The following is a 26831-nucleotide window of genomic DNA, read 5'->3' on the forward strand; positions in this document are numbered from 1 at the left end:
CAATCAATTAATGCCCTCCTGTTTTCTTGGACACTTCCATTTCCTGGGCTGGAAGTAAGCAAAAATAAAGCTCCAATTTCAGAATATGTTTGCTAGTGAGGACCATGCATTTTAAAAATCCTTATTTAAAACATCTTTACCATTTCACGTGTTTTCTAAAAAGAAATATTTCACAAAAGAAAGGAGTAGTAAGGTGAGATCAAAACCCATAATCTTAGAAATATGTGCATAATATAAATATTAAGAAAATATAAATTAAACTGGCAAAAATATGTCAGCTCCAAGGAACTGCTAAACATTATAACCTATCTTATCAATCATGTCATTGGTACTAATGGCCTTTTTGGATGAGGCATCTATGAAACAGCTTGTAAAAGACATAAAATGAGCATATATTTATAGAGATGAATTCTGTGTACTTTTTATAACTACTTTGCAATACTGCAGGTGTAAAATTGTGAAATATCCAATTTAAACTAAGATGGTTCATGGCTATTAATATTTAGGTTCCCTGTAACTATTTTGGCATTGCTTACCCAAGAGCAGCTAAGACATAACTCAGTTTCTATCTGTTCTTTCAGAGGAATGATATGGTCAGTAAGGAAAAGGTAAGCTGACAGAGCTCAACATGAGGGGGATGTTTTTCAGAACTATAACTTATACGAGATCCCCCAAGGAATTAATGCAGAGATGAATGTACCAGGGATGACATGAAGATGAAAACAATATTTTATATAGTTCTGTCAGCAAACCATGTGCCTGCCATGATAATTTACGGTCCTAGATGTTTGCCCTTACCAAAAAAAAAAAAAAAAAGAAAAAAAAAAAAAAACACAACCCAAAACCCTATATGCTATGTAAGCAATTACTTGGGTATTGAGCAGTATTTTGAATAGAAGTGTTTTTAATTAAAATTAACAGAAAAGGAGAGTTCTGAATCACTAGCCTTCAGATGAATGACAAATATTACAACTCTCTAGCAATAAATTAAAATATATAATGCTCTTGATTTTGAAATGACTGTAAACTACTTCATAAAGGAACAATCTGAATAAAATCAATTGCTTTGAAAATTCAACAAAGTATGAAAAATAATTAAGGAAAGTATTTTCATATTATTAAAATATAGATCACTGAAAATTGTGGAAAGTTTTAGTTGATACCATACAATGACCATTGAAAGAAGCAAATAATGCTAAAAAGAAACGATAATCAGTCAAGCAATTAAATGTATTTCATTATGCTGAAGTCCTGAATAGGTTTTGGTCAAACAATTGAACTGCAATAGAAAATAAAACTCTGAAAGGGAGGGAGGCAAACCATGAGACTCTTAAATACTGAGAACAAACTGAGGGTCGATGGGAAGTGGGGGAGAGGGGAAAATGGGTGATGGGCATGGAGGAGGGCACTGGTTAGGATAAGCACTGGGTGTTATATGAAAACCAACTTGACAATAAACTATATTAAAATAAATAAATAAATGAATGATTGAATAAATAAATAGATAAATAAATAAAATTAAAAAAAAAAGAAAAGAAAGCTCGGAGACACTAGTCCTTCCCCAAAAGATGATATATATCCAAAAATCCTGAAAAAATTATTTGATGAAATGGTAACTACCTAGATTGGGATAAACTGGTCTTATTTCAATTATGTTATTTTATTAGTTGTTAATATTTTCATGATCATGAACTCAACACTATGTCTGGGTCCCTTAAAATCTCGCTCTTAGTTTTCCCAATCCCTCGAGAATTTACCACTCCACATACACCACGTACTATCAGATGATCCAGAGTGCACTCAAAGTCAAAATGTCACAGAGACTAGATATCTCAATCTGGCATGACACACACTGCTACAGCTAGTAACCTTCAACAATTACATATACGTCCTTTCAAATGTTGAAAACTTAAGAGTAGTCGCCTTTAAAATATTGGTCAGGAAATTTCTTTTTCTGGAAATTTAATGTTTTTTAGTGTGAATCTAAAAAATGAAGGGGATTTGAAAGAGTAAAACTTGTGTAAAACTGAGAGAGAGGGATGCCTGGGTGGCTCAGTCAGTTAAGCATCTAACCTGATTTCAGCTCAAGTCATGATCCCACAGTTCATGGGATTGAGTCTCGTGTCAGGCTCTATGCTCACCATGTGGAGTCTGCTTGGGATCCTCTCTCTCTCTCTCTCTCTCTCTCTTTCGCTTGCTCTCTGTGTCTCAAAAACGAATAAACATTTTTCAAAATAAATAAAAATAAACCACAGAGAAAAAGTGATATATAATAATGCTAATAGTGTTTACTGGAGCTTTACCTATTAAAAGGAATTTAATTATATCTGAGAAATAGTGGCTAGAAAGTCATAATAGAGTTCTATACCTACAAGTACCAACATCTAAACATCTGAAATGAGAATGCAATTCTCCAAGAAGGATGTCCACTTTAAATAAGATTCCCATTTGGGGAGAAAAGTCAAGGTGGTAGAGGTCATACCCACTTTGGCAAAACAAATTCACACTTAAAAATGGAAAGAGGTATTTCAGTCAAAAGTCAAATTAGTAGGTTGTTACCACCTTCTACTCCAATTTGACTTGTATCCTTGTTTGCTCTTCAACCTTTGCTAACAAAACCCCATTATCTTCCAACCCAGTGTAGCTTTGGAATTCAGGGAAAATGGAAACCCAGTTAAAATGGTGTTCCTAACAGTTAATGGATGATTTTAAAAACTGAACCTAATTTCCTGTGCAATCTGGGTTTCTGACAATCCTTCAGATTCTTTCAGTATGCAGACTTCACTAAGTCTAGAAGGCACCATGGTAGAAAGATGGGAGAAAATTACATTTCAAAAGGAGAAAAGCCCAAGTGGGAAGGAAGCCTGCCTTCTTTGATTCTTTTCAGGTCAGCTTCTGGTCCCTTTTGTGATCACATGCAGTGTTCACCACACTCCTACCTTTCTACTGATAATTTATTATAATTATCTGTTTATGTGTTTATTTTCCTCAATAAGCTTTAAGGCCCTTAAGAACAGAGACCATATCTTATTTTTCTTTTTAACACTGGGTTCCCTGGCTTCTGGAAATTACTAGAAATTCTGGAAATGTATAAACGTTGGATGAAAAGTAAATTAACATGATGAACTAGGGCAAGCTATTCCCCTCTAAGGAGTTTCCTCAAGAAAGGAACAACCCCCCCCCCAAGAAAAATAGGGATAAAATACCAATGTCAGATTTTTTTCTGAAGATCATGAGAAAAGATCTACAAAGTAATATGGCAGATGGTATGTGGCCAGTAAATGTACTTCCCTCCCTTTCTCCTCCTCTGGAAAAATACCTCAATAAACAGAGCAGTGAGCCCCTGTTCAGTTACAAATAGGACATAGAGGATAGATGCATTGATCTTTCTAAGGAAAGGAGACTTTTGTACCACAGTGGCTCAAGCAAAGGCTTCTAAAGTACACATACCTAGGTTGAAATCATGGCTTTGTCTCATTCTAACTGTTGGAAATTGGGAAAGTAAGTGAGCCCCCTTAAAATCTCAGTGTCCCAATTAGCAGAGGAATAATATTACTTTCAAAAGAATTTGTATGAAATTAATAAAATGCCTGAATAGACCTATTACAGAGATTAGTTTTAAGTGTCCAATAAATGGTGGCTAAACCTAGCTCACCACCTAGCATCAAAATACAACAGCAAAACTGTGAGTTTCCTATAACCTACGGAGACATAAACCAGAAATATTTTTTAAAAGAAAAATAAATATCAACACATGTGAGGCTTAAAAGGCGTAATTAAAATAATGCAAAATTGGTTTGATTGGTGGCATCCCTTTTGCAGACATGACAAAAATGCAGGCTTTTTGGTTTCAGGGATATTTGTTTTTCTTCCTGGAGGTGGAATATAGAGGAGGGAGGAGGAGAGAGAACTCTCCAATGCCCACTGAAATATTCGGAATCTTTTTTTTTTCTCTTTCTTCTCTTACAAAAAACATCTCCCAAATAACAAACCTCATTCTAGTTTTTTACCATGTTCCAAACCAAGAAATGAACAATTTCTAAAGCTCTGCAGGCTTTTCTGAGTCATCCTGCTGCACTGTATGTCCAACTTCTGTGAGACAGGTCACCCCCTTTTGCCGGGGGGTGCTTCCTCACCCTGCCTGGTCCTCCTCTGGATTTTATTCCCCAAGCAGCTGCCTCCTTCTCAGTTTCCACACCAACAGCCGCCTGCACTTTCCATCTGCTTCTCTGCCTAAGCTCTGCTAGCTGTCACCTTTCCTGGCCGCCCACCAACGCACCCACAACTCCTAGATAGTAAATAGATTTGTACCCAAAAGTAGGGTGGTGCATCTAAAATTAAAAAGCTGACAAAAAAGGGTTATCAATCATAAACACATTAGCACATTTTATTTATAGTGTTTACGATTAAAGAAGCACTCTTCTATACATGATTGCATTTGGCCCTGTGCTTACACCCAATACACTACTAATAATAAAAATAAAATGTCGTGCACTGAGTACCTCTTATATGGCTTAAGCCAAGCCAGTTTAACCTTTACAACAAGGCTGTCAGGTAGGTCAGATTTTTATCTTTTCAGATAAGGAAAGTGGGCCTCAAGGGTGGTTGAGTGGTGCGCCCAGGTTTGAGCAACCAGTAACCACTGCAACTAGGGTTTCAAACCAGGTCTCTAGTTCTTAGTTGAATATTCCTTCTCCTTCACTAGAAACTAGGAAGTGACAAATCAATGACTGACACGTAACATACATCTTTAGAAATCGAGACTCTTCAGCTTGTTGTTTGACTAGAAGTCCTACCCCATGTTTAAATATGGAACTTCAGTTACTCTTTGAGCATCAGCCTGTCTCATTATCATAGCACACAAAACAAACAAAGACTGCTCGTGAAATGGAGTAAAGGAAGATAAAAATTATCAAAAGTCAGTGAAGAAAGTACTTCAGGATCGTCGAATGATGTAATGAGTGTGATGTGAGCCCCGTCAGTAAACCCGCCTTCCCTACAGACTTCTCAGCCAGCAGCACTCAAGCCAGCCACCCACTTCCTTCTGCTGACAAAATCCTCTTCTCTGTGACAACTCCACTTTCTCCTGATTCACCTCCACATCACTGACTTTCCTTCACAGCTTTACTTTGTGCTCTCTTGCACCATACCTTATCTTGAAAATTGGGAGTTCCTCTGGGTTTGATCCTGGCTCATCTTAATGTAGATCCCCAGAAATCTGTGGATCACATATATGCTCAAAACTTCAAAATGTCTAAATGTTTCCTAGGCTTCCCATCTGAGCTCCAGATTTGATACACAATGGATACCTGAAATCTTTCACTTACATGTCTCTTGGACATCTCAAACATAACACTTCCTAAGTGGAACTCTTTTTAAGTGTTTATTTATTTGAGAGAGAAAGAGAGAGAGAGACAGAAAGACAGAGAAAGCATATGTTCATGGGAGGGGCAGAGAGAGAGGGAGAGAGATAATCCCATGAGAGCTCCATACATTGAACACAGAGCCCAACACAGGGCTCGATCTCACAAACCACCATGAGATCAAGAGCTCGTCGCTTAACTAAGTGAGCCAACCAGGTGACCCTCCAAAGTGGAAATCTTAATAAATCCCACCACCAATAGCAACTTACTTCTTATCCTATCTTTTCTATCTTTTCTTTAGTAGTAAATGGGATCCCTTTCCCTTCGATTTCTAAAGCAAGAAATGTGGGAGTCATAATCTTCTCCTTTCTCCTTTTCAACCTGCACTCCTCACATCTAGTCCATCACCAAGTTCTATCACTTCTACTTCAAAATCATGTTTTATTTTCCTTCTCTTCTCTCCATCCCCAGTCCTACCCCTGAGTGCCTATGACCATGATCTCTCTGTTGGACTGTCATTGTGGCCTCTTTCCTTTCTTCACCCATATCAAATATGAACATACGTCAGATTAATTGATGACCCTGCTTAAAACCCTCCAAACAGGCTCTCCTTGCACTTAGAAGGTAAGTCAGATACCTTATAGAGGCCTCAATGTCTGGCATAATCTGGCCCCTGCCTCATGAGATTTGTTCTAGTTGGTTCTGGAGCGCTGATTCAGATGAGTCACGGTCATCCTTGTGTTCTCGGTTTAAACATTATCTCCTCCATGGAGAGGCTCTTCCTAGCCACCCTATCAAAATATGCCAGCCTTTTCTGTTTTTATTATGGCATTCTGTTTCTTTCTTAACAATGACCAGAATCTGGCAATTTATTAGACAATTCGTATTTGGTGTGCATTTTAATGCCCCCCCCCCATTCTTTTTGCACCAGAATGTCATCTCTATGAGGGCAGAGACCTTGTTCAGGACCTTATTCTCAACACCAAGAACAGTGCCTCAAGTGGATTAGGTTTATTTAATAGATGACTGAGAGGGGTGCCTGGGTGACTCGGTTGAGTGTCCGACTTCGGCTCAGGTCATGATCTCACAGTTCATGAGTTCAAGCTGATAGCTCAGAGCCTGCTTTGGATTCTGTGTCTCCCTCTTCTGCCCCTTTCCTGCTTGTGCTCTCTTTATCTCTCTCAAAAATAAATGGATAAACTAAAAAATAAAATAAAAAAAAAGAAATAGATGAATGAGAGAAGCTTCACAAAACACTGCTGAGAATAACTATTAAGGTCATTCCAACAAGAGCAACATGCTGGCAAGGATCTTCCTTTTTATGTGTACAATGTGCTGTTCGACAAAAAACATTGTCATGAAAAGTTTCATCAAAGTTTCTAAAATCTAAAATCTACTGCCACTCATAACCATCTGTGTTAGCTGCAGGTCTGTTTTCAATGTTTATAGTAATGGTCACACTTTGTCACGGTCATCGCCTGTATATATGTAAAGAGGAGGGATATGGAACAATGCAAAAACATTCAGCTACAAATATTACAGAGAATCAACTAATTCCCATGCAGAGTCATAATATTGAACTGGAGTGAGCAATTTCTAACTACCTGTCTACATAAATGTTGACCAAACTTGACAGAAAGTACTAGAGTCAACTTTTATTTTCTTTATTTTTTGAAAATGTTTATTTATTTTTCAGAAGGAGGGTGGGAAGAGAGAGGAGACGGAGGATCGGAACCAGGCTCTTCACTGACAGCAGAGAGCCTGATGTGGGGCTTGAACTCACATACTGTGAGATCACAACCTGGGCCGAACTCAGACATTTGACCGACTGAGTCACCAAGGCATCATTAGAGTCCACTCATTTTCAAAGCTGTTTTATATACAGACTCTTTGCTTGGGCAATGCTAGTACATTAGTGTAGAAGAGCTTTGAAGGTCAAATTAGAGAATCTGGTGAAGGTGTCTACTACTTGCCAGCTGGGAGTCAATTAACATCTCCGAGCCTCACTTTTTTTTTTTTTTTTTAAGTGTATTTATTTCTGAGAAAGACAGCGTGAGCAGGGGAGGGTCGGAGAGAGAGGGAGACACAGAATCTGAAACATGAGCCTCACTGTCTTCATCTGTAAAATGTCCCTGCCTCATGTACACAGTTGTTAGGAAGTTCAAGAAGAAAGAAAAAAAGAAAGAAAGAAAACAACAACAAAATATAGTTGAATGCCCTTGAAAACTGGAACATGTCCTACAATGGTAAGGTAATATTATTGCTTTATTTCTCCCAAATACTTACTAATGAAAACTGAGCATATTTTCTTGATTAGCTGAATGTAGAGATACATTTTATAATGTCATATGATTATTTTCTACTATGATTATATTCTATATTCTATACTAGAATTAAGTATAGACACACCCCTATTTGAGATGCTCAAAGCAAATAACACAGGTATTTGCTATGATGGAATGCATGAAAGCCAGCTTTTTACCTCTCCAGAACAACAAACTTATACTAAGTCAGGTGGGATGACCTACAGTTGAAGTCATCTACAGGGTTTGAAAAGACCAGCACATTTCTGATTTTACTCAATCATAAATTCTAAATTATTCAAATGAATGAAGACTCACTATGTGACCTCATTTGTCATCTTTTCTGGAAGACTGATTTTGGCATTTTAAAAATATATGTTTATTGTTGGAGTCCACTCACAGTGATAAAGCCACTACCCAGAGCTGAAAGCCCCTCATCTCCACATCTGTTACAGGGTTGCCTCCTATATGAACAACAGGAGCTCTAACAATACTTCTCCCAAAGAATAGGTGTAGTGTCAAGCCACGGCTATAAAATATTCCTGGAAACAGGTGATGCAGATAAGGAAATCCAGCTCTTTTGATCAAATTTCATGCAACTTATAATTTCATGACTTTCCCTGGGCTGAAGGATTTGTACTGACTTATAAATTCACAGATCCACATTTCAACACTTTTCCTCTCCCCTTTCATGGAGAGACGCTAATGAGCAGGAAAAGATATGGAGTCTAGACAGTTATCAAGATTGGAAAACTAAATAATCCATTATTTGCTAAATTAGGTCTTTGCAACATTTTTGGATGATACAGCCTCCAAATATGCAAATGAATGGCTAAAATGGGGGTGGTATGAGACAAGAGGAAGGAAAATGGAATGTGAATTCCAGAATTATACTGTAGTAACTCTCTACAGATACTTCAATGTAAATTAAAAGACATTTGTTGAGCGTTTCCTAAAAGCAAAGTACTGTGCTAAAAAGAACTAGGGATAAAGTAGTGAACAGTAGACAGTTCTGGTCTTCAAGTACTTTGCAATTTGAGACACTTACATCACAGGTCCATGGGTATACATGTAATTAGCATATCATGTTTAAGAGAAATTGATCCGTCTAGAGGAATTTATTGGGCTTTGACTATAGCATTGCAGTTAAAGAGGAGAGGGTTTAATTATTTTTCATTCCACCCTAACAATGTGTAAGTTTATGGTAGAGCTCTCCAATTCACTCAGAATTTTAAACTCCTGAAAATAAGGGCAACAAAATCCATCGCAAAAATACAATGTTTGCTATTAACAACACCAACAATTTACAAAGCACCTACTATGTATCAGGGTTTCCTTGCATTTCACATATGAAAAAAATGAGGCTTTGAGATGCCAAGGAGGCTTTCTAAGAGGTCACAGTAGGTATCAGATCCAAGATTTGAAACTGGTTTTGTAGAACTCAAACTACATGATTTTGTTTAGGATTTGTAAATACCTGCAAAGTAACACATATGCTTCCCAGTTGAAATCTGAGATTAGTTTGTGTATACGTAAAGAAAAAAATACATATACCATCTGCTTTGCCTAAAGACTTATTTGGACTTGTCAAGTTAGTATTATCAATTCCCAGGGATTTTTTGTTTTTGTTTTTTCCTTGAGGAAATGGCTGAGAAAAAAAAAATCAGCCTTGATCTTTCCTGTGGCATTTCCCATCAGGAGCTCATATTCTCTCTTTGTCACTTAGGTCGGAGAATGTTTCTGTTTATGAGACTCTGGAGAGCACATTTCGAAAACTGTCTCCACAGTGCCCTAAAGCTCTGAGTAGACCTGGTTTTCCTTGCATTTGGCCCCAAACATTGAAAATATTTTGCATACAAATGCTGTGAGGTTAGTGTCTTGTTTCCCTACTGGGATCATTAACGTTTTTGCTTTGTATTTTATCTTCTGACTTTTTTCCTCATCTCCCTCCTAAAAAAGTAACACATTTTTTTTCTCAGCATTTTTACTATAGTTTTACTCTAACTTATCTCTTTTTCACAGACTGAGATTGTAGTTTTGGGTTTTTTTCCCCTCTAGTCTTTGTGCTGTTTTTGGGTCCATTCCACTTGAAAAACGGTCACAGAGAGAGGTTTTTATTTTTGTGGCAGAAGCTGAGAGACTGATGCAAAAACAAAAAACAAAAACAAACAAAAATGGCCCTCTACAGAGAATAGAATTTTCCAACAGAGCAATGAAGTTAAATCACACTGCATGGCACACATTAGAAAGAGATGGTGAATGATTATTTTTTAATACACGGGCGACTTTTCCCCTCACATTAAAAGGGAAGGTAATTTTTTCTTAAAAGAACCGCTCACTATGAAAATCAAGGTATAAAGAGTGAGTGCACATGAAAAAGAATATACTGGGACATTTTAAATCTAGCAACGATTGTTCAATCGTAGGTAAGGCAATGGCAAGCTGCAAAAATAGAAACTTTAGAAAGAAATGTAGCTAGGGTAGCAACTTCCAAGAGGGCTCCCAATGACCTCCATATCGTGGCTTCCACACCTTGTACTGTTCCCTCCTACATGGTACCAGGGTTGATAGGGCGAAAGTGGTGGCTTGTGGCTTCTGAGATTAGATTATACAACTAGGTCTCTCTTACCACTTGTTCTGAGGGAAGCCAGGCCATGAGCCCCATAGATAGTCCCTTGTGGGAAGGAAGCGAAGGCATCGGCCACTAGCCACATGAGTGAGCTTAGAAGTGCATCATCTTGTCTCAATCAGAGACAAGTCTTCAAAGACTAGCCTGGTCCAACAGCATGACTACAGCCTCATGGGAGACCTAAAATAGGAATTACCCATGAAGCTGTTGGATCTTGACCCTCAGAAACTGTGCAAGATAATCTTCGTTATCTAAAGCTGAAAAGTTTGAGGGATGAGAAGCTTTATAAAAGGCAATAGATAGTTAATACAGTAGCCTACCAGTTAATGGGTGTGGCAAGACGTAGGGACACTGGCACAAATGGGAGCTTAATCAGCTCCCTTACCGGCACGGGACTAAAGGGTGAGATGAACAAGTGTTCTAGTTAATGAGGATAATGATGATAGTAAATAATATGGTGATAATAATCACCGGAATCATAGCTAATGCCTATTTAATTCTTACTATATACCAGGCCATGTGAGAGGCACACCATCTATACTATCTCGTTTAATTTTCATATGAACATTTGGGATGAAAATGAGAAAAATAAGGCTGGGAAAAATCAAATTAAGTTGGCGCAAGTCACAGTTAGTAAGTGTGGAGGTTATGTCCAAAGTCAGGTCCTACTTCAACTCTCTAAAGGGCCCCACTAACACACTGCATATGGGATTGGTTGAATTGGTATCAGGGGTGCCAATGAAGACAAGACCCCAGTGGGTAACATCTACTGAAGCTTTGTCAAGAGGCCAAAGTCAGGTTTGGAGTTAATCAGAAGACAGAATCAATGTGCAATCGGAATCGTCTTCATTGGCATCTTCTCTTCTACAGAGTCTAGACCCAGCAGGGCCTAACAGATTTTCATCTATACCTTCACAATCTCCTCACAAAGAACTCCCTATAAGTACTGTGTCAGTCAGGCACAAACTGATGTCACAACGGAGGGAAAAAGTAACTCATGTGACCATTTATGGAAGAATTGAGTTGGGCTCACTGCACCAGGCCTCTCTGGAGCATCTGGGAGTATGGTTACCAATGCAATTTAATCTTTGGTCTGCTTCTGTATAAAGTACTTCACACAAAAAGCCATGATATTTTTCTGTGCAGTCTCAACCTAGAAATGGGAAAACAATGTTAACATTTTGGTTTCCAAGAATATGGTATATTTTTTTCCAGTTTCCTCAAAGCAGTGAGGTACCATGGACCAAAGTTTAAGAGAAGTAGCCAGGTAGTCTTCGCTTCAAGGATACAGTATGACAATTCATTATCCATCTTATTCATCATTTAAACCATTTAATAATATGTGGAACTAGACATGAATTCCATTTTCTCTGCAAATTTTAGAACATGTATGCTACGAATAACCATAAATTTTTATGATTTTTAACCATTTGTTGAAGGGTAAAGATATTTTGCTTAGTTGATCTATGAGCTGAAATTTTGAGTGGCTACTATGCACTATTTTTTTGTGTCTAAAAATGTTGATACTTTAATGTCAAACATTTTAATTTTTTATATTTATTTTCATTTTTGAGAGAGAGACAGAGTATAGGCATGGGAGGGGCAAAGAGAGAGGGAGAAAGACTCCAAAGCAGGCTCCAGGGTCCAAGCTGTTGGCACAGAGCCCAATGTGGGGCTTGAACCCACGAACCGCAAGACATTAACCTGAGCTGAAGTCAGACATTCAATGGACTGATCCACCCAGGCGCCCCTAATGTCACACATTTTAAACTTACACAGTGCTTACTAATAATCTATAAAAAATAAAAAGAGTGCTCATTTATATGAGACAAAGGAGGTCCCAGCTCAATAAACAACCCAATATACTCCAACCGAGTTTATGGTGCAGTATACTGACAGGCATTTTGTTGACAAAAACAATGGGTGGTTTTTCTAAAACTTCAGGAACAAAATTGAAGAGCAGAATTGAACTGCCTATTGCTAAAATACCTGCCCTCTAATGAGCAATGGCTAATATACTATCGCTGGCAAATATAACTGCCACAAACTTTTAAAAAATGATGCATAAATGTGCCTTAACTAAGTGACAAAAACAAATACGATAGCTTGATTTCCTCAGAAGGGGAAGTTGTGTCTCTAGAAACATAGGATATTTGATCCTGCAAACAAGAAAGATTTTCAAGTTGCTGTCACACAAAGGAAAAGATCAAATCAAAATTAAGCTTAATGTCTCCTTTCTCTCTTCCTGGAATATGTGTGTTTTTAGGTGATAAACCATCAGCTACTTCAAACTGTTTCACTAACAACTTAATCTACTGGTTTTTCTAGACAAAAAGAATAAATCTGGGGGAAATACATTATTTCACCATGACATTTCTGGTTTAGAGAAATACTCTTAAAGAGGTAATCATACCCTAAGAAAAGAGGAAGCTATAGAGACATTTTCATAGATGAGGTCTACAACTAACAAAGTTTAGCTTAAGTATCTCTAAAAAGGCTGGATCCTTTCTACTGCGATGAAATGCTCCTATCCTGCCATGTACTGAAAGGCCTTAACATGTTACAGTGATTTGCTTGTACATGACAGCAGCCACCAGAACAGGCTATCAGTTCTGTCACAACCATAGCCACAGCTCCCAAAATTAACTCTACTAAAATGAATCATCCGGATACAGGAAAACTATGTACAGGAGAAAAATCAGTATTATGAAAAAAATATTTGGTCAGGTAGGGTTGATGTTAGACATGTTGATTAACCACTGTAACATCTAGGACATCATGATTTCCTCCATTAAGTGTCCATTTTCAGCCTCTTGGCCATGATATGCCCCCAGTGAAAATGCACGGACTACAGAAATAAGTCTAAATTCCTTAGCCCAGAGGGTAAAACCAAACTTATGTCCATATGTCATTTCTTCCCACCGTAACACTGACTGTACTTGTCTATGACCCAATTTGGCCTCTTCGAAGTCAAAGATTCTGACATGCATTATGGTAGCTTTACCATCTAGCACACTGTATAGCCCATGGTAGGAACCAATACTTTCTTGTAGGTAAATGAACTTAAGAGTTCCCCAGACCTACCAGCCTGTCGAGTCACTATTTCATTCCGTACATTTTCCCTTACTGCAGCCTTAGAAATTCTTTGGTTTTAAGATTGAGAAGCCAGTCAAACTAGTTCTCTGTAAAGGGAAGGATTCAGAGGGCAATAAAGAGCAAGACAGATAGTCAAGGCTGTGGGAACTTGGCTGTCACTCCCTGGGGCCATGTGTTCTCTTAAAAAAAGACTGTCCAAGGGTGCCTGGGGAAGCTTAGTAGGTTAAGTGGCTGACTCTTGATTTTGGTTCAGATCATGATCTCATGATTCATGGGATCAAACCCTGAGTCAGGTTCCATTCTGCCCTCACAGAGCCTGCTTGGGATTCTCTCCCTACCCCACTCCCACCACTACTCTTTCGCAAAAATAAATAAACATTAAAAAATAATAGCACTGTCCCATTATTCTTCTCTGTAGACCCACTTCTCCTTCTTGTATGAAGTCCACAATGGCTAACAACCCCAAGTGTACATGATCTTAAAAGCTTCAGCATATAACTGCTCTATAACTCTTAATCTCTGTGTCTCCTACTTCAAAATCTTACCAAAGAGACTCTGATTAGTAGCTGAAACCAGACTGCGTCTCTGTAAACTATTTACTGTGTTTGAGGTGGCTGCGGTCAAGGTTCCAGAATCACAGGGCACTAATAGGACCTTGAGCAAGGTCACAGCATTCTTAAAAGGCAATGCAGTGTGGAAGCAATGAAAGGCATCTTAATACAAATAACCCCCAGGTCTCCACTTCATATCACAAACTTCTCATCTTCCTTCAAGACTTATATCACAAGTTAACTCTCTCTGTGATCTCCATTGAATTTAATTTTCCTGTATTGGCTCCTGAAGCTCCCTGTTCTAAACTCAGTTCATGTCTTTGTCTTCTACACTTTATACTTTTCAAAGTAAGAACTCTCTTTATTCCTCTTTAAAAGAGCACAGATATTTGCTGGAATGAATAAATGTTGCCCAAACAAGAATTAACATTTTTCAGTGAGGCATTTGATTATCTTGCAACGAACATATTCTTGACAAATTTCTGTCTGGGTTAATAATGAGAAGGATGAAGAAAAGAGGGAAAAATACTGGAGGAATGGATACAGTGATGGTTTGCTCTGATCATTCCACGGAGTCATGTAAACAATATAGTAAATAACTTGATATCAGGAGCCTAGATATCATGTCACACATAGATGATTTGATCTCTTGTCTTCACATGTATGTTACAACCTAGGTCATTCTTCCTTATAGCCCCACAGAGTGTCCCTATCATTTTATAGACATGCTGAGGATGTCAAGGCTTTTCTACAACAAATTTTTTAAAATAAAAGTAAAATTGTGTATTTAAAATAGTGAACATTGTTCAAATGAAGTAGGAAATATTTAGGATACTCCTTCTTGGTCTGATTTCCTATGGAGGTAGAAATATATTTGTTTCCATTGGGCTGTTATAAACATGTAAGTTTCTCCTGGATAGTGTTCAACAGCTTAATTAATCTTTATCAATTTTCAAACTCATAAAATAAACTTCAATAGGAAAACATTTTAAAAGATTTTTTTCAGAGATTCTATCATGATATACTTTCCCATTAGGTCCTCAATAACAGTAACATACACCATGGACAGATTCAGTGATAGAAAATGTAATCACCTATATTAAAAATTATATACGTATAATCTTCACCAATAGATAAAAACTTTATTTATTTTATAGTGCAGTCACTGAATGGGATAATGAGACTCTCCCTCACAAAATAATTTTTTTTAATTTTAGGCAGTACCTCCATTTTCTGCTAACGCTTATGGAAACTTTGGTGCTAGAAATGGAGAAAAAAGGTCTCTAGTCAGCAGACTCTGAGAAGACTGATTAATTCATTTACTTTTTTTTTTGAGTACTTAACAAAATCAAAGAAATTATGCCACATACTGGAGACACAGGTGAGTTTTAAAATTTTTCTTAAATTTGACAAAATGATTAGCTCACTATTTTGAAAAATGAGTTTTTAGAAGTGTAGACAGATATTTTGAAAGTGAGGTTATTCTGGCACAAAAACAGACACATAGACCAATGGAATAGAATAGAGAACTCAGAATTGGACCCACAAATGTATGGCCAACTGATCTTTGAAAAAGCTGGAAAAGAGTATCTAATGGAAAAAAGACAGCCTCTTTAACAGATGATGCTGGGAGAACTGGACAACAACATGCAGAAGAATGAAACTAGATCACACCATACACAAAAATAAAGTCAAAATGGATAAGGACTTGAATGTGAGACAAGGAACCATCAAAACCCTAGACAAGAAAGCAGGAAACAACCTCCTTGACCTCCACCGCAGCAACTTCTTACTTGACACATCCCCAAAAGCAAGGGAATCAAGAGCAAAAATAAATGATTGGGACCTCATCAAGATAAAAAGCTTCTGCACGGCAAAGGAAACAATCCATAAAACTAATAAGCAACTGACGGGATGGGACAAGATACTTGCAAATGACATATCAAATAAAGGGCTAGTAACCAAAATCTATAAGGGACTCCTCACACTCCACACCAGAAAAACAAATAATCCAGTGAAGAAATGGGCAAAAGACATGAACAGACGCTTCTCCAAAGAGGACATCCAGATGGCCAATAGACACATGAAAAGATGCTCAGCATCTCTCCTCATCAGGGAAATACAAATCAAAACCACACTGAGATACCACCTCACGCCGATCAGGGTGGCAAAAATGAACAAATCAGGAGACTCTAGATGCTGGCGAGGATGTGGAGAAACGGGCACCCTCCTACACTGTTGGTGGGAATGTCAACTGATGCAGCCCCTCTGGAACACAGTGTGGAGGTTCCTCAAAATATTAACAATAGAACTCCCCTATGACCCAGCAATAGCACTGCTAGGAATTTACCCAAGGGATACAGGAGTGCTGCTGCATAGGGGCACATGTACCCCAATGTTCACAGCAGCACTCTCAACAATAGCCAAATCATAGAAAGAACCTAAGTGTCCATCAACTGACAAATGGATCAAGAAGATGTGGTATCTTTATACAATGGAATACTACATGGCAATGAGAAAGAATGAAATCTGGCCATGTGTAGCAACATGGATGGAACTTGTGGGTGTTATGAGGAGCGAAATAAGTCGGGCAGAGAAGGACAAATACAATACGTTTTCACGTATAGGTGGATTAGGAGGAACTTAACAGAGGTCCATGGGGGAGAAGAAGGGGAAAAATAGTTGGGGAGAGGGAGGGAGGCAAACCATGAGAGACTCTTGAATACCGAGAACAAACTAAGGGCTGATGGGGGTTGGGGGGAGGGGAAAGGGGGTGATGGGCATGGAGGAGGGCACTTGTGGGGATGAGCACTGGGTGTTACAGGGAAACCAACTTGACAATAAACTATTTAAGAAAAAAAATAACAAAATAAAAAGAAAGTTATCTTTTGTAATGTCCAAAAAAAATAAGTGAAGTTATTCATATATTAAAGAGAAACGCTTAAGTGAATAGCTGGAGTCAGTATAAATTAAGATACGAAAACCTGATTGGCATATTTTTCAGTTACTATGGCTATGTGACAACTTAATAAATTAGTGGTGTTCTGCTGTTGGATTCTGTGGGTCAGGAATTCAGATGAAGCACAGAGGGAATGGCTAGTCTGTTCTCCATGACGACTGGGGCCTCAGGAGGAAGACTCAAGCTGCAGGCTCTGGGCTAGAATCATTCCGAGACTCCTTCAGCCCCACATTTGGGGACTGATGCTAAATGTTAACTAGATCTCCAGCTCCTCTCTGTGTGAGCCTCTCCATGTGATTTCTCTACACAGGCTAGGTTGCCCTATCTCCCAGCATGGTGGCTGAGTTCCGAGATCAGGTGTCGTAAGAGAAAAAGTTCTATCTCCTCTTATGACCTAGACTTCTAGGTTATTTCTGTTGCATTCCATTGGATTGAAGCAACTCACTAAGGTTGGACCATAACCTAGGGAAAGGAAGAAAGATGCCAGCTCTCAAAAGAGGAACGTCAACATCAGATTGTAAGAAAGTGACATGGATGGCAATTATTGGTGTATTATTAAAAAGTAAGTCTGGTAAAATCCACACAAAACATATCTTTCTGCATTCTGGCCAAGTAATTACAACCCTTGTAGAGTAAACTATAAAAGAAATGTATTTTATTTAGTACTTTTTAATTCTCGTCTTCAAATGACTTTTTGTACTCATTCATTTCATGGTAATGTCTCATCTTCTGCATTTTCTCTGGCAATAATCACCTGGCAGGTAGTTAACTTTTGAAACTAAGACAAAATTTTCACCAAACATTTTTACATACTGAATGGTTGCCCCGTAGCATATATGGCAACACATACTGGTTACGTTGCAATCAAAGTTGGTAGGAGATCCTCATATAATGAACCTAGTCTTGTTAGATTATGCCAGTGTCCATCCATTCTCATTTCTGGAAAGACGCTCCTTATTTCTAAACCCTGCCCATTTTTAAGTCCTACTTCCTACTTAAGGCATCCTTCACTAGACTGAAGAGCTCAGCCCTGCTCTACATGTTTTATTCCCTTTTACTTCAACGTCACAGAGCTTATTTAACTCCTATCTGTTTAATTATTTTCTGGGTTTGTTCCTTATCTAAATTCTTAGCATCCTGGTGAGGGGGAGGAAGAGTCATATCTCCCCAACCTCCTTTTTTTTTTTTTTCCCCTCCCAATCACACACTTTTACTAGTAGGGCTCTGAATATAAGACAATATCCTATAACTGACATCTTCCCTAATTGTAGCTGTGTCATACACAATTGGAAGGAAAAAAATTATTTCATGGAGTAGGAAAGAGAAGACGAGAACAGATAATGCCCTTATCCTTATGAAATAGTCACTGGTAAACAAATAAATTAAAAATTCATTTGAGAAGGAAAATAACTCTGAAAACATCTAATGAAAACATTATCACAACAAGCAGGATCTGATATTGAGAAGAAAGCGGACAGAATCTTCATGGAACTTCGTTCGGCCACATAGAACATTTAATGTAAAGCAGCCACTAAATCTTTTGAAAAGCTACAATCACTTCAGGATCATGGATTCCTTACCAGACAGGCTTCACCTGTCAGTTCATTTTTCTTACATTCACTCATTTTGTGCAGTTACGTAGACCATTCAAAACCTAAAGTGGCACAGAGGTTATTCAATACAATTTTTAAAAGCACCTGTTCAAATGGATCTGTGGCCTTTGATGTGATACCATGCAGTTTAACCAAGGGCAGAGTCTGGTTAACCCAGTCAACAGCCCTTTTCTATTTCATACTCGGGGACTGACACAGTCAGTCATGTCACCTTCCAAATCTTCCTTGGCACATTCTAGGTCATACTTTCCAATAAGTTTGGTGTAATACAGAAACAAAATAATCACCTAAAAATGGCGTGACAGTCTTCCTCAGCAACATCTAATGTAGAATTCCATTTAAAATCAGGAAGAACTGATCTGAAGCCATTCTGACAGGTCATATAGATGGTTCATCCTCTGCTATTGCAAATATGATCAGAAAGTGAGCCCTAAACTTTTTCTTCCATAGTCCTTTCACAAACAAGGCCCTAACCTCAAAGGTCTTTTCCTTAGTTTCCTTTTCAGTTGAAAATGCTGTTTCTCATGACTAACATTAAAAAAAAAAAAAAACGAGGTACATTTTAGTCATTGGTTCATAGATTTATATAGGATTGAAATAGTTTTTCCATTAGAACTATTTCTAAAAACTTTGAAACTTCCAGAAAAAAAGGAAACATTGTATTTGGAATCTGAATATGACTAAGATTTGAAAGGCTTTCCAGAACAATGCACTTGGGCTTAGATATCAAGGCTTTTGACCTTTGTTTTCAGGAAGGGCACTTACTGCCAGTTGTTCTTATCTAAAATCTGTTTGACAAGAACAGGCATCCAAAGATAAGAAGCAGTGAAACAGTTTCTCTGATGGCAAATTCCTGATTGCTATAGAAAGCTATTAAAAATACACAGCCTGGTAGGTTGGCTTACTTGAGAAGGGGAAAAGGGGGTGGAGTGGGAGTTCATATATGCTATAAAGTAGTCAGGGTGGGATATTCTCAGGATATAGTTTACAACAGAAGATGACATCTGTTTCTTCTATAAAAAATTTTTTGGCAAGTTCTAACTTGTTATATGACCTGTCCAACTTATTTGATCATAACTGATAAAAACTCTATCCTAGAATTCATGACAACTACAAGGATGATTTGATTTCTGGAGGTTCTCTCATTTTTATACTTCTCTGCTGTCTTAATATAATGGTATCCTAGAAGCCTACACAAGGAGATTCTAGTAAAAATATATGGTAAAAACTTCAGCTTGTAATAAAGGGATTTTAATTCTTGGGCTCTCAGGGGTGACCTTATGGTTGATTCCATTATATTTTATGGTTTTGTTTTTGTTTGTTTTGTTATCTTGGATTGTGTTCAGATTTTATAGACATAGAAATTTACCTCATTTTTGTGTGGTGTAGCCAGTATCCTATTGCTGCCAATGGATGAGAAGGTCAATGTTAGTGTTAACTGACTTAACTACATTCACATAATGGGCTGTATATAAAGCCAATACTAGTAAACTGGCTTGCCCCTTCCAATTTTTTCTTTCTTCTTCATCAAGCAGCATTCTTCACTGTTTTCTCATTGTACCTACATTTACATTTGTGGCTCCAAATATTCTAAGCTTCATGGATCTGATATACACAGAAAAACAATAAAACACAAAATGTGTATAAACAACAAATATTTATGAAGTGACTAACATATGTTTGACATCAAAGATCCAATGCAGATACAAGATTTGGAAAAACCAAGGCAAAGATTAGTCAGCAAAAAGAATATGATCCTCAATTCACCTCATCACCCTCTTAATTTTCTTTTCCTCATTGTGGATCAATTCACTACTGGCCCTGGGGTAATAACTTTAAAACCACTACATTTGTTTTCAGAAAATGAGGCTGAAGCTTTGTTGAGTGCCCCCCCCCCCAAAAAAAGCTAATTATGATGGACGTGGTTTATATTTTTCTTCTGCAACTCAAATTTAAGCTTGGAAAATTCTACAAATGAATATTGCCAGGTGTAGCTAGAGGTTTGCACAATGGAAATGTAGAGTAAATCTAATAAATAATCAATCTCTGGTATTCTAATTCAGCCAGGAGGCCAGCCAATGAACAATAAGAAGGATTCCCAGGGTACACTCTTCAATATTTTTTCCCCCTAACTGTAGCCATGACTACCAGATGGCCTAACAGATTGTTCATGAATGCAGACTACCAACCTTGACCAGTAAATAAAGGCGAATTGTATCAATCTTGATTAAGAAGAAGTCCCATATCTATTTCCCTCTACTAATAGCCTATTCCTCAGGGATGGATGAAAACACCCAAAAATACATTATTAAAGAAAAAATAAAATGCAATATTTCTTTTAAATGACAAATTATATGTTTTCTTTACGAAATAGTTGAAACACATGGATATATGCCAAAGATCAGGATAAAAGTTTGTGGCAACCTTTGATAGAAGACAACATTTTCAGCTTTACATCACTATGATATGCAGTATGAACTTTACATTTTGTGAATTATTAACTAAATGAATTGGTTGCACAGGTTCACATTTGTTCCTTACTTAAAAGTGGTCATCTACTGGCATTCCTAAGGAGAGAATAATTTTAATAAGTAGAAGAAAGAATACCTGACCTTCCAGAATATATCTATGTTTATAACTTAAGGAAAGAAAAAAAATGTTATTCCCTAAGAGATTTTATTTTTCATGGGAAGGAAGAAAAGAATGCTTGTAAAGTAAGAATTAAAACAATACTATGATATACACACTTTTAAAAAGATTCAAAAAAATAAGCTTTCAATGTTGAGCCCTTAAGAAAATGAATTCCATTTTTTCTTCACCTGCACAGAACAAAACCATTTACTAGAAATTACAAATGAGTGCTCAGGTTTAACACCGTGTAAATGTCTCTGCTTAATTCTTCTATTTGATTGAGGAAGAACACAAACTGTATTTGATATACAAATGAAGCCAGTCAAAGTAAGTTTTCTTCATAAAGCTTTGGAAGTCAAGGCATTTGGAGTTATTTCTACGATCTACAGAGAAGGAAGGAGAGACACAGTAGAAATTATTGGGACACAGAAGGTAATCTAGGAATTGAACCTGGATGCAAAGGACAAAGGGAAAGAGGAATGAGAACCATCACTAATAATGCTAACATAGAGATCATCTCTTATTTTATCTGGAGGCTTAAAAAAAACTGTTCTATAATGTTTTTTAATTTTTTTTAATGTTTTATTTATTTCTAGGAGAGAGAGAGAGAGACAGCGTGAGCAGGGGAGGGTCAGAGAGAGAGGGAGTCACAGACTCCAAAATGGGCTCCAGGCTCTGAGCTGGCAGTCAGCACAGAGCCCGACGCGAGGCTCGAACCCACAAACTGCGAGATCATGACCTAAGTGAAAGTCAGACGCTTAACCAACTAAGCCACCCAGGCGCCCCAAAACTGTTCTATAATCTTAATATGCCAGGAGACAAATGAAAATCACTTTTGAAGACAGCTGAGTGAAATGAGTTCTGAAATAAAAAGATACTAAATTCAAATCTTATTTGATACCATTTTCCTGCACATGATACTTAACAAAATTTCTTAATCTTTGTGAGCCTCAGTTTATCTTTAAGTTATTTAATGTTTATTTGTTTTTGAGAGAGAGAGATGGAGCACAAACAGGGGAGGGGCAGAGGGAGAGGGAGACACAGAATCCTAAGCGGGCCATTGCTCTGAGCTGTCAGCACAGAGCCAACACAGGGTTTGAACTCATGAACTAATGATATCGTGACCTGAGGCGAAGTCGGATGCTTAACTGACTGAGCCATCCAGGCGCCCACACCTGCCTTCTTTAATCTCTTTTTTTCTCAGTTTATCTTTAAAATGGGAACAATATAGTTATACCATAGGAGTTACCCAAAGGGGACTTATAATAATATATGTAAAGCACAGTACGCGGCAAAGAGTAGTTATTTTAAAACTCATAATAGTTTTCTAGTTCTAAAAACAGAAAAGTGTGATCTGGGAACAAAGACACAATAAAAAGGAAAACCAGGAAAGCAAAGAATTCATCTTCCACAAACAATTTTAAATAAATGTTTCCAGGCACATCATACAGTGACTCAAATTCTTGAAGTCCCCACAAGTGCCAAAAATCTGTTAGACCATGAGGATCTAAACAGGTAGAACAACTCTGTCCCTTTTGAAAGAGGAAGGCAGTTAAAAAAAATTTTTTTAATGTTTTATTTATTTCTGAGAGAGAGAGAGAGAGAGAGAGAGACAGCAGGAGCAGGGGAGGGTCAGAGAAAGAGGGAGACACAGAATCTGAAACAGGCTCCAGGCTCTGAGCTGGCTGTCAGCACAGAGCCCGACGCGGGGCTCGCACCCAGGAACCGTGAGATCATGACCTGAGCCAAAGTGGGACGCTTAACAGACTGAGCCACCCAGGCGCCGCAAGAAGAAGGCAGTTAAGTAAGGAAGACAAATAGTTATCAAAATAAAACGTTGTGTAACAAAGTATAAGAACATAGAGGAAAGCAATTAAGTATGTCCGTAGTCAGAAAAATTTTGCAGATCAATTTACTCTAGGTCTTCAAGAATATGTAGATATAATGCTAAGTGAAGTATGGTACAAGACCAGCAGCCTCAGAATTACTTGGGAACTTCTGCAAACACAACTTTTGGGACCAATTACATCAGAAACCCTGGAGGTGGAGTTCAGCAATGTAGGATTTAATAAATCTTCCAAGTGATTCTGATGTAAAGTATGAGAACCATGAAGTAGAAGTTCACCAAGTACATAAGGATTTCAGGCATGAAACAACATGTTCAGACAACGAAGGAAAATTCCATTTGGCTCATGCATGAAGGGGAAGGACAATGGAGGAAAAAGTTTCAGTAGCCTCCGGCCAGACTTAAAGTTTATACACCATGTTAAAGAGTTTGGACTTTATCATCTAAGCCATGGGAGTTACAAGTATTACAGAGAGCCTAATTTCTTTTCCCTTCAAACATCTGAACAGAAAGAGGTGCCTGGGTGGCTTAGTCGGTTAAGCGTCCGACTTTCGCTTTGGTCACGATCTAGCGGTTCGTGGGTTCGAGTCCCGCGTCGGGCTCTGTGCTGACTGCCAGCTCAGAGCCTGGAGCCTGTTTCAGTCTGTGACTCCCTCTCTCTCTGACCTTCCACCTGCTCACGCTGTCTTTCTCTCTCTCTCCTAGAAATAAATAAAAATCTTAAAAAAAAAAAAAACACATCTGAACAGAAAGTGGGTAGCACACATATATACTATGAATTAAGATGGAAAAGTCCTCTTAGAAATGCTTGAGCACCACATCAACAACATTCTCCATATACTAATGTCATTCAAAGACAGCTCTGGTCTAGGTGATTCCTGGGCATGGAGAAAGAAGACATAGTGATTTCTAGCTGAGATGTCTGAGGAAGAACCATTGAACTTCACTGAATTTCAGTTTTCTAGTATAGAAAATCACAACCATGACGCGTTATGAGAATTAAATAGGAGAAGCATGTCAAAGTCACTTGAGAACTTTAAGGCACGTGCACTGCAAGATACTCTTGTTAATTATGTCATTTAACACTTCTTTGAATTCTTCCTGTGGAGCAAGAACAAATAAACTTATAAAAAGGGTATTCCAACTACTGAGAGGGGCACATCAGAAAGAGTTACTATTTTTTCTATGTAAACAATGTCTAGACTGGGCAAGGCTGCAAATCCAAATTCAGAATCTACCAAAATGAGCAGAAGGAAGAAATGTGTAAGGGTCAGGCACTCAGAAGTAGAGAGAATATCCAGATTCTGTTGCCTCTAGCCAGAATTCATATGTGGATGTAATTAAGAATGGACAGCTAATGACAGTACAAGAAGGGACAAAATTTGGGCCACTAAGCTAAAGGTAAAAGTCCTCATGTTTTGCACCTGGACATAAATGAACATCAGGCTAAATGCTGATGCTAGACATAGATAAGAGAAAGCCTTCCAATGAATTACATGCAGACTCCAGGATTAGAAGAGTTTCCAATTTCAGATGCAAAAACAGAATTTTACCATCAACAAAGCCAAAGGGGAAATGACATTTGAAAACCAACAGATAGCTTTTTTTTTTTTTTTTTTTTTTTTGCCTTCTCCTGGGTGAAAGCCAGGTGCACAAGCCAAAAGGACAGGATTCAAAGTCAGTTTAAAGCAGAAGGAGTAATCGCAGACATTCCGCCTCCCGCCAAGTTGTGGGTAACACAAAAACCCCCATCTTCTTTGGGGACCTAGCTTTATCAGTAAAAGCCTTGGAAAAATCAATGCAAATGAAAACACAGATACAGTGCACAAAACATATCAGAACCTGTCAGACTCCCTAGTGGTAACAGGGGACCTTAATCTCTCCTTTCTTCCTTTGTATAACTGCACCTTACTGTTACATTACTTGTAGCAGTTAATGATGGCAAATCCATGCAGTGCCAAAGAACTACAGATCAGGACAAAACAGAGATGCTGTTAAAAGACTATGGTTGTTTTATTAACTACTTTAGCTAAATAAATTTATAAATGCTTCTGGCACTACATATATAATTCCTCAGAGATTTCAAAAACATTTGTTTTCTCATTACAAAGGTTGGAGGCTTACAGATAAAAATTTGGAATATTCAGAAAAGTAATGAGGAAGTTACAATTAGGACTCTACCACTCAGTGTTAATGGCTGCTAACAATTTACCATATTTCTCTACAGCTTCTTTACGTATATTGATATTGTTTAATCACTGAGCATTACTCCATAAGTACTTTTCCATATTATTAACACAAAAACTCTTCAAAGATGTGATTACAATGACTGCATGGAATTCTATCATGAGTATGTGATGATGTAATTTAAAATTTCCCCACTGATAAACATTTAATTTTCACCATTATTAAAAAGGTGGTGATTAATTTCTTTGTGAATAAACAATAGTTTGCATTCAGAAAGTACATCTAAACAGTTGATGCAGCATTACAACTACAACAAAGCCTTTAATATTTTGTTTCATTGCCTTCAAATCTTTTTTTCACATATAAGGATAAATTATGTTATCATATGCTCATTTTTTCTATTTCTCTATATCACAATCTGTCAAATTCTGTCAAAATTACGTATATTATTTTTATCTGAATCTTTCATTTAGTATAATTTTAGCACTTTCCCTAAACACTGATTATTTTTGAAAACACATTTTTGTACCTTTTTTTATGAGAACCTTAAAGTTCACTCTCTTAGCAAATCTCAATTATACAATGCTCTGTTATCAACTACGGTCACCACTAGATCCTCACATTATATTCATCTTATAACTAAAAATTTGTACTTTCTAGCAACCCCTCCCCATTTCCCCCACCCACCAGCCCCTGGCAACTGCATTTCTACTCTCTGTTGCTCTGAGTTCAACTTTTCTTTTATGTTCCATATATAAGTGATGCCACGCATTATTTGTCTCTCTCTGGATTATGTCACTTAGCACAAGGCTCTCCAGGTCTTTCTATGTTGTTGGAAGTGACAGGATTTCCTTCTTTTCTAGATTAAATAATATTCCATTATGTACATGTAAATATATACACTGAGCACATTTAGGTTGTAGAAACAACAATTCTGAATGACTGAACGGTACTGCACTGCACCTTAGGCATAAAAAGTATGTAAATAACAAAATTTTTAATATTGGTTAAGTGGGTTAGTAGGAACTTGGCACCAATATAAATAATGCTGAAATAGGGGCGCCTGTGTGGTTCAGTCAGCTTAGCATCTGATGTTGGCTCAGGTCAATGTCTTGTGGTTCCTGAGCTCGAGTTCTAAGTCAGGCTCTGAGCTGTGGAGACTGTTTCAGATTTCTGTGTGTGTGTCTCTCTCTCTGACCCTCCCCCATGGGAGTGTACTCTCTCTCTCTCTCCCCTTCATAAAATAAACATTAAAAAAATAATACTGTAATAGACTGCCTAGGATTCATGTTTTTTTATTCATTTCTTATGTGCATAAAGAGAATCCATGTTATTAAGACAGCAAAATACCTTTTTCTAAAAATGCTGCCCAAAAATGTTACAGATTCCTACAAGCCATTTTTTTTTTAATATTTTTTTATTTATTTCTAGGAGAGAGAGAGAGAGACAGTGTGAGCAGGGGAGGGTCAGAGAGAGGGGGAGATACAGACTCTGAAATTGGCTCCAGGCTCTGAGCTGGCAGTCAGCACAGAGCCCGACGCGGGGCCCGAACCCACGAACCCCGAGATGATGACCTAAGGGAAAGTCGGACGCCTAACCGACTAAGCCACCCAGGCGCCCCTCCTACAAGCCATTTTTAAACTATCCTTTGCA

The 26831-nt window shown here is 37.8% G+C and overlaps 1 long non-coding RNA gene across 2 annotated transcripts in view; it reads left to right on the forward strand.

The window, feature by feature from the left end:
• The first annotated feature begins 17351 nt into the window (after positions 1–17351).
• Positions 17352–26831, forward strand: part of LOC120249021 — a 65816-nt gene continuing 56336 nt past the window's right edge. For both annotated transcript variants that reach the window (XR_005532743.1, XR_005532742.1), the window contains exon 1: positions 17352–17463. This is a non-coding gene — a long non-coding RNA (uncharacterized LOC120249021). The remainder of the gene's footprint in view (positions 17464–26831) is intronic.

The sequence above is a fragment of the Hyaena hyaena genome, unplaced genomic scaffold (assembly GCF_003009895.1).
Source record: "Hyaena hyaena isolate Hyena2069 unplaced genomic scaffold, ASM300989v1 scaffold_620, whole genome shotgun sequence".
In the NCBI taxonomy this organism is placed as follows: Eukaryota; Metazoa; Chordata; class Mammalia; order Carnivora; family Hyaenidae; genus Hyaena; species Hyaena hyaena.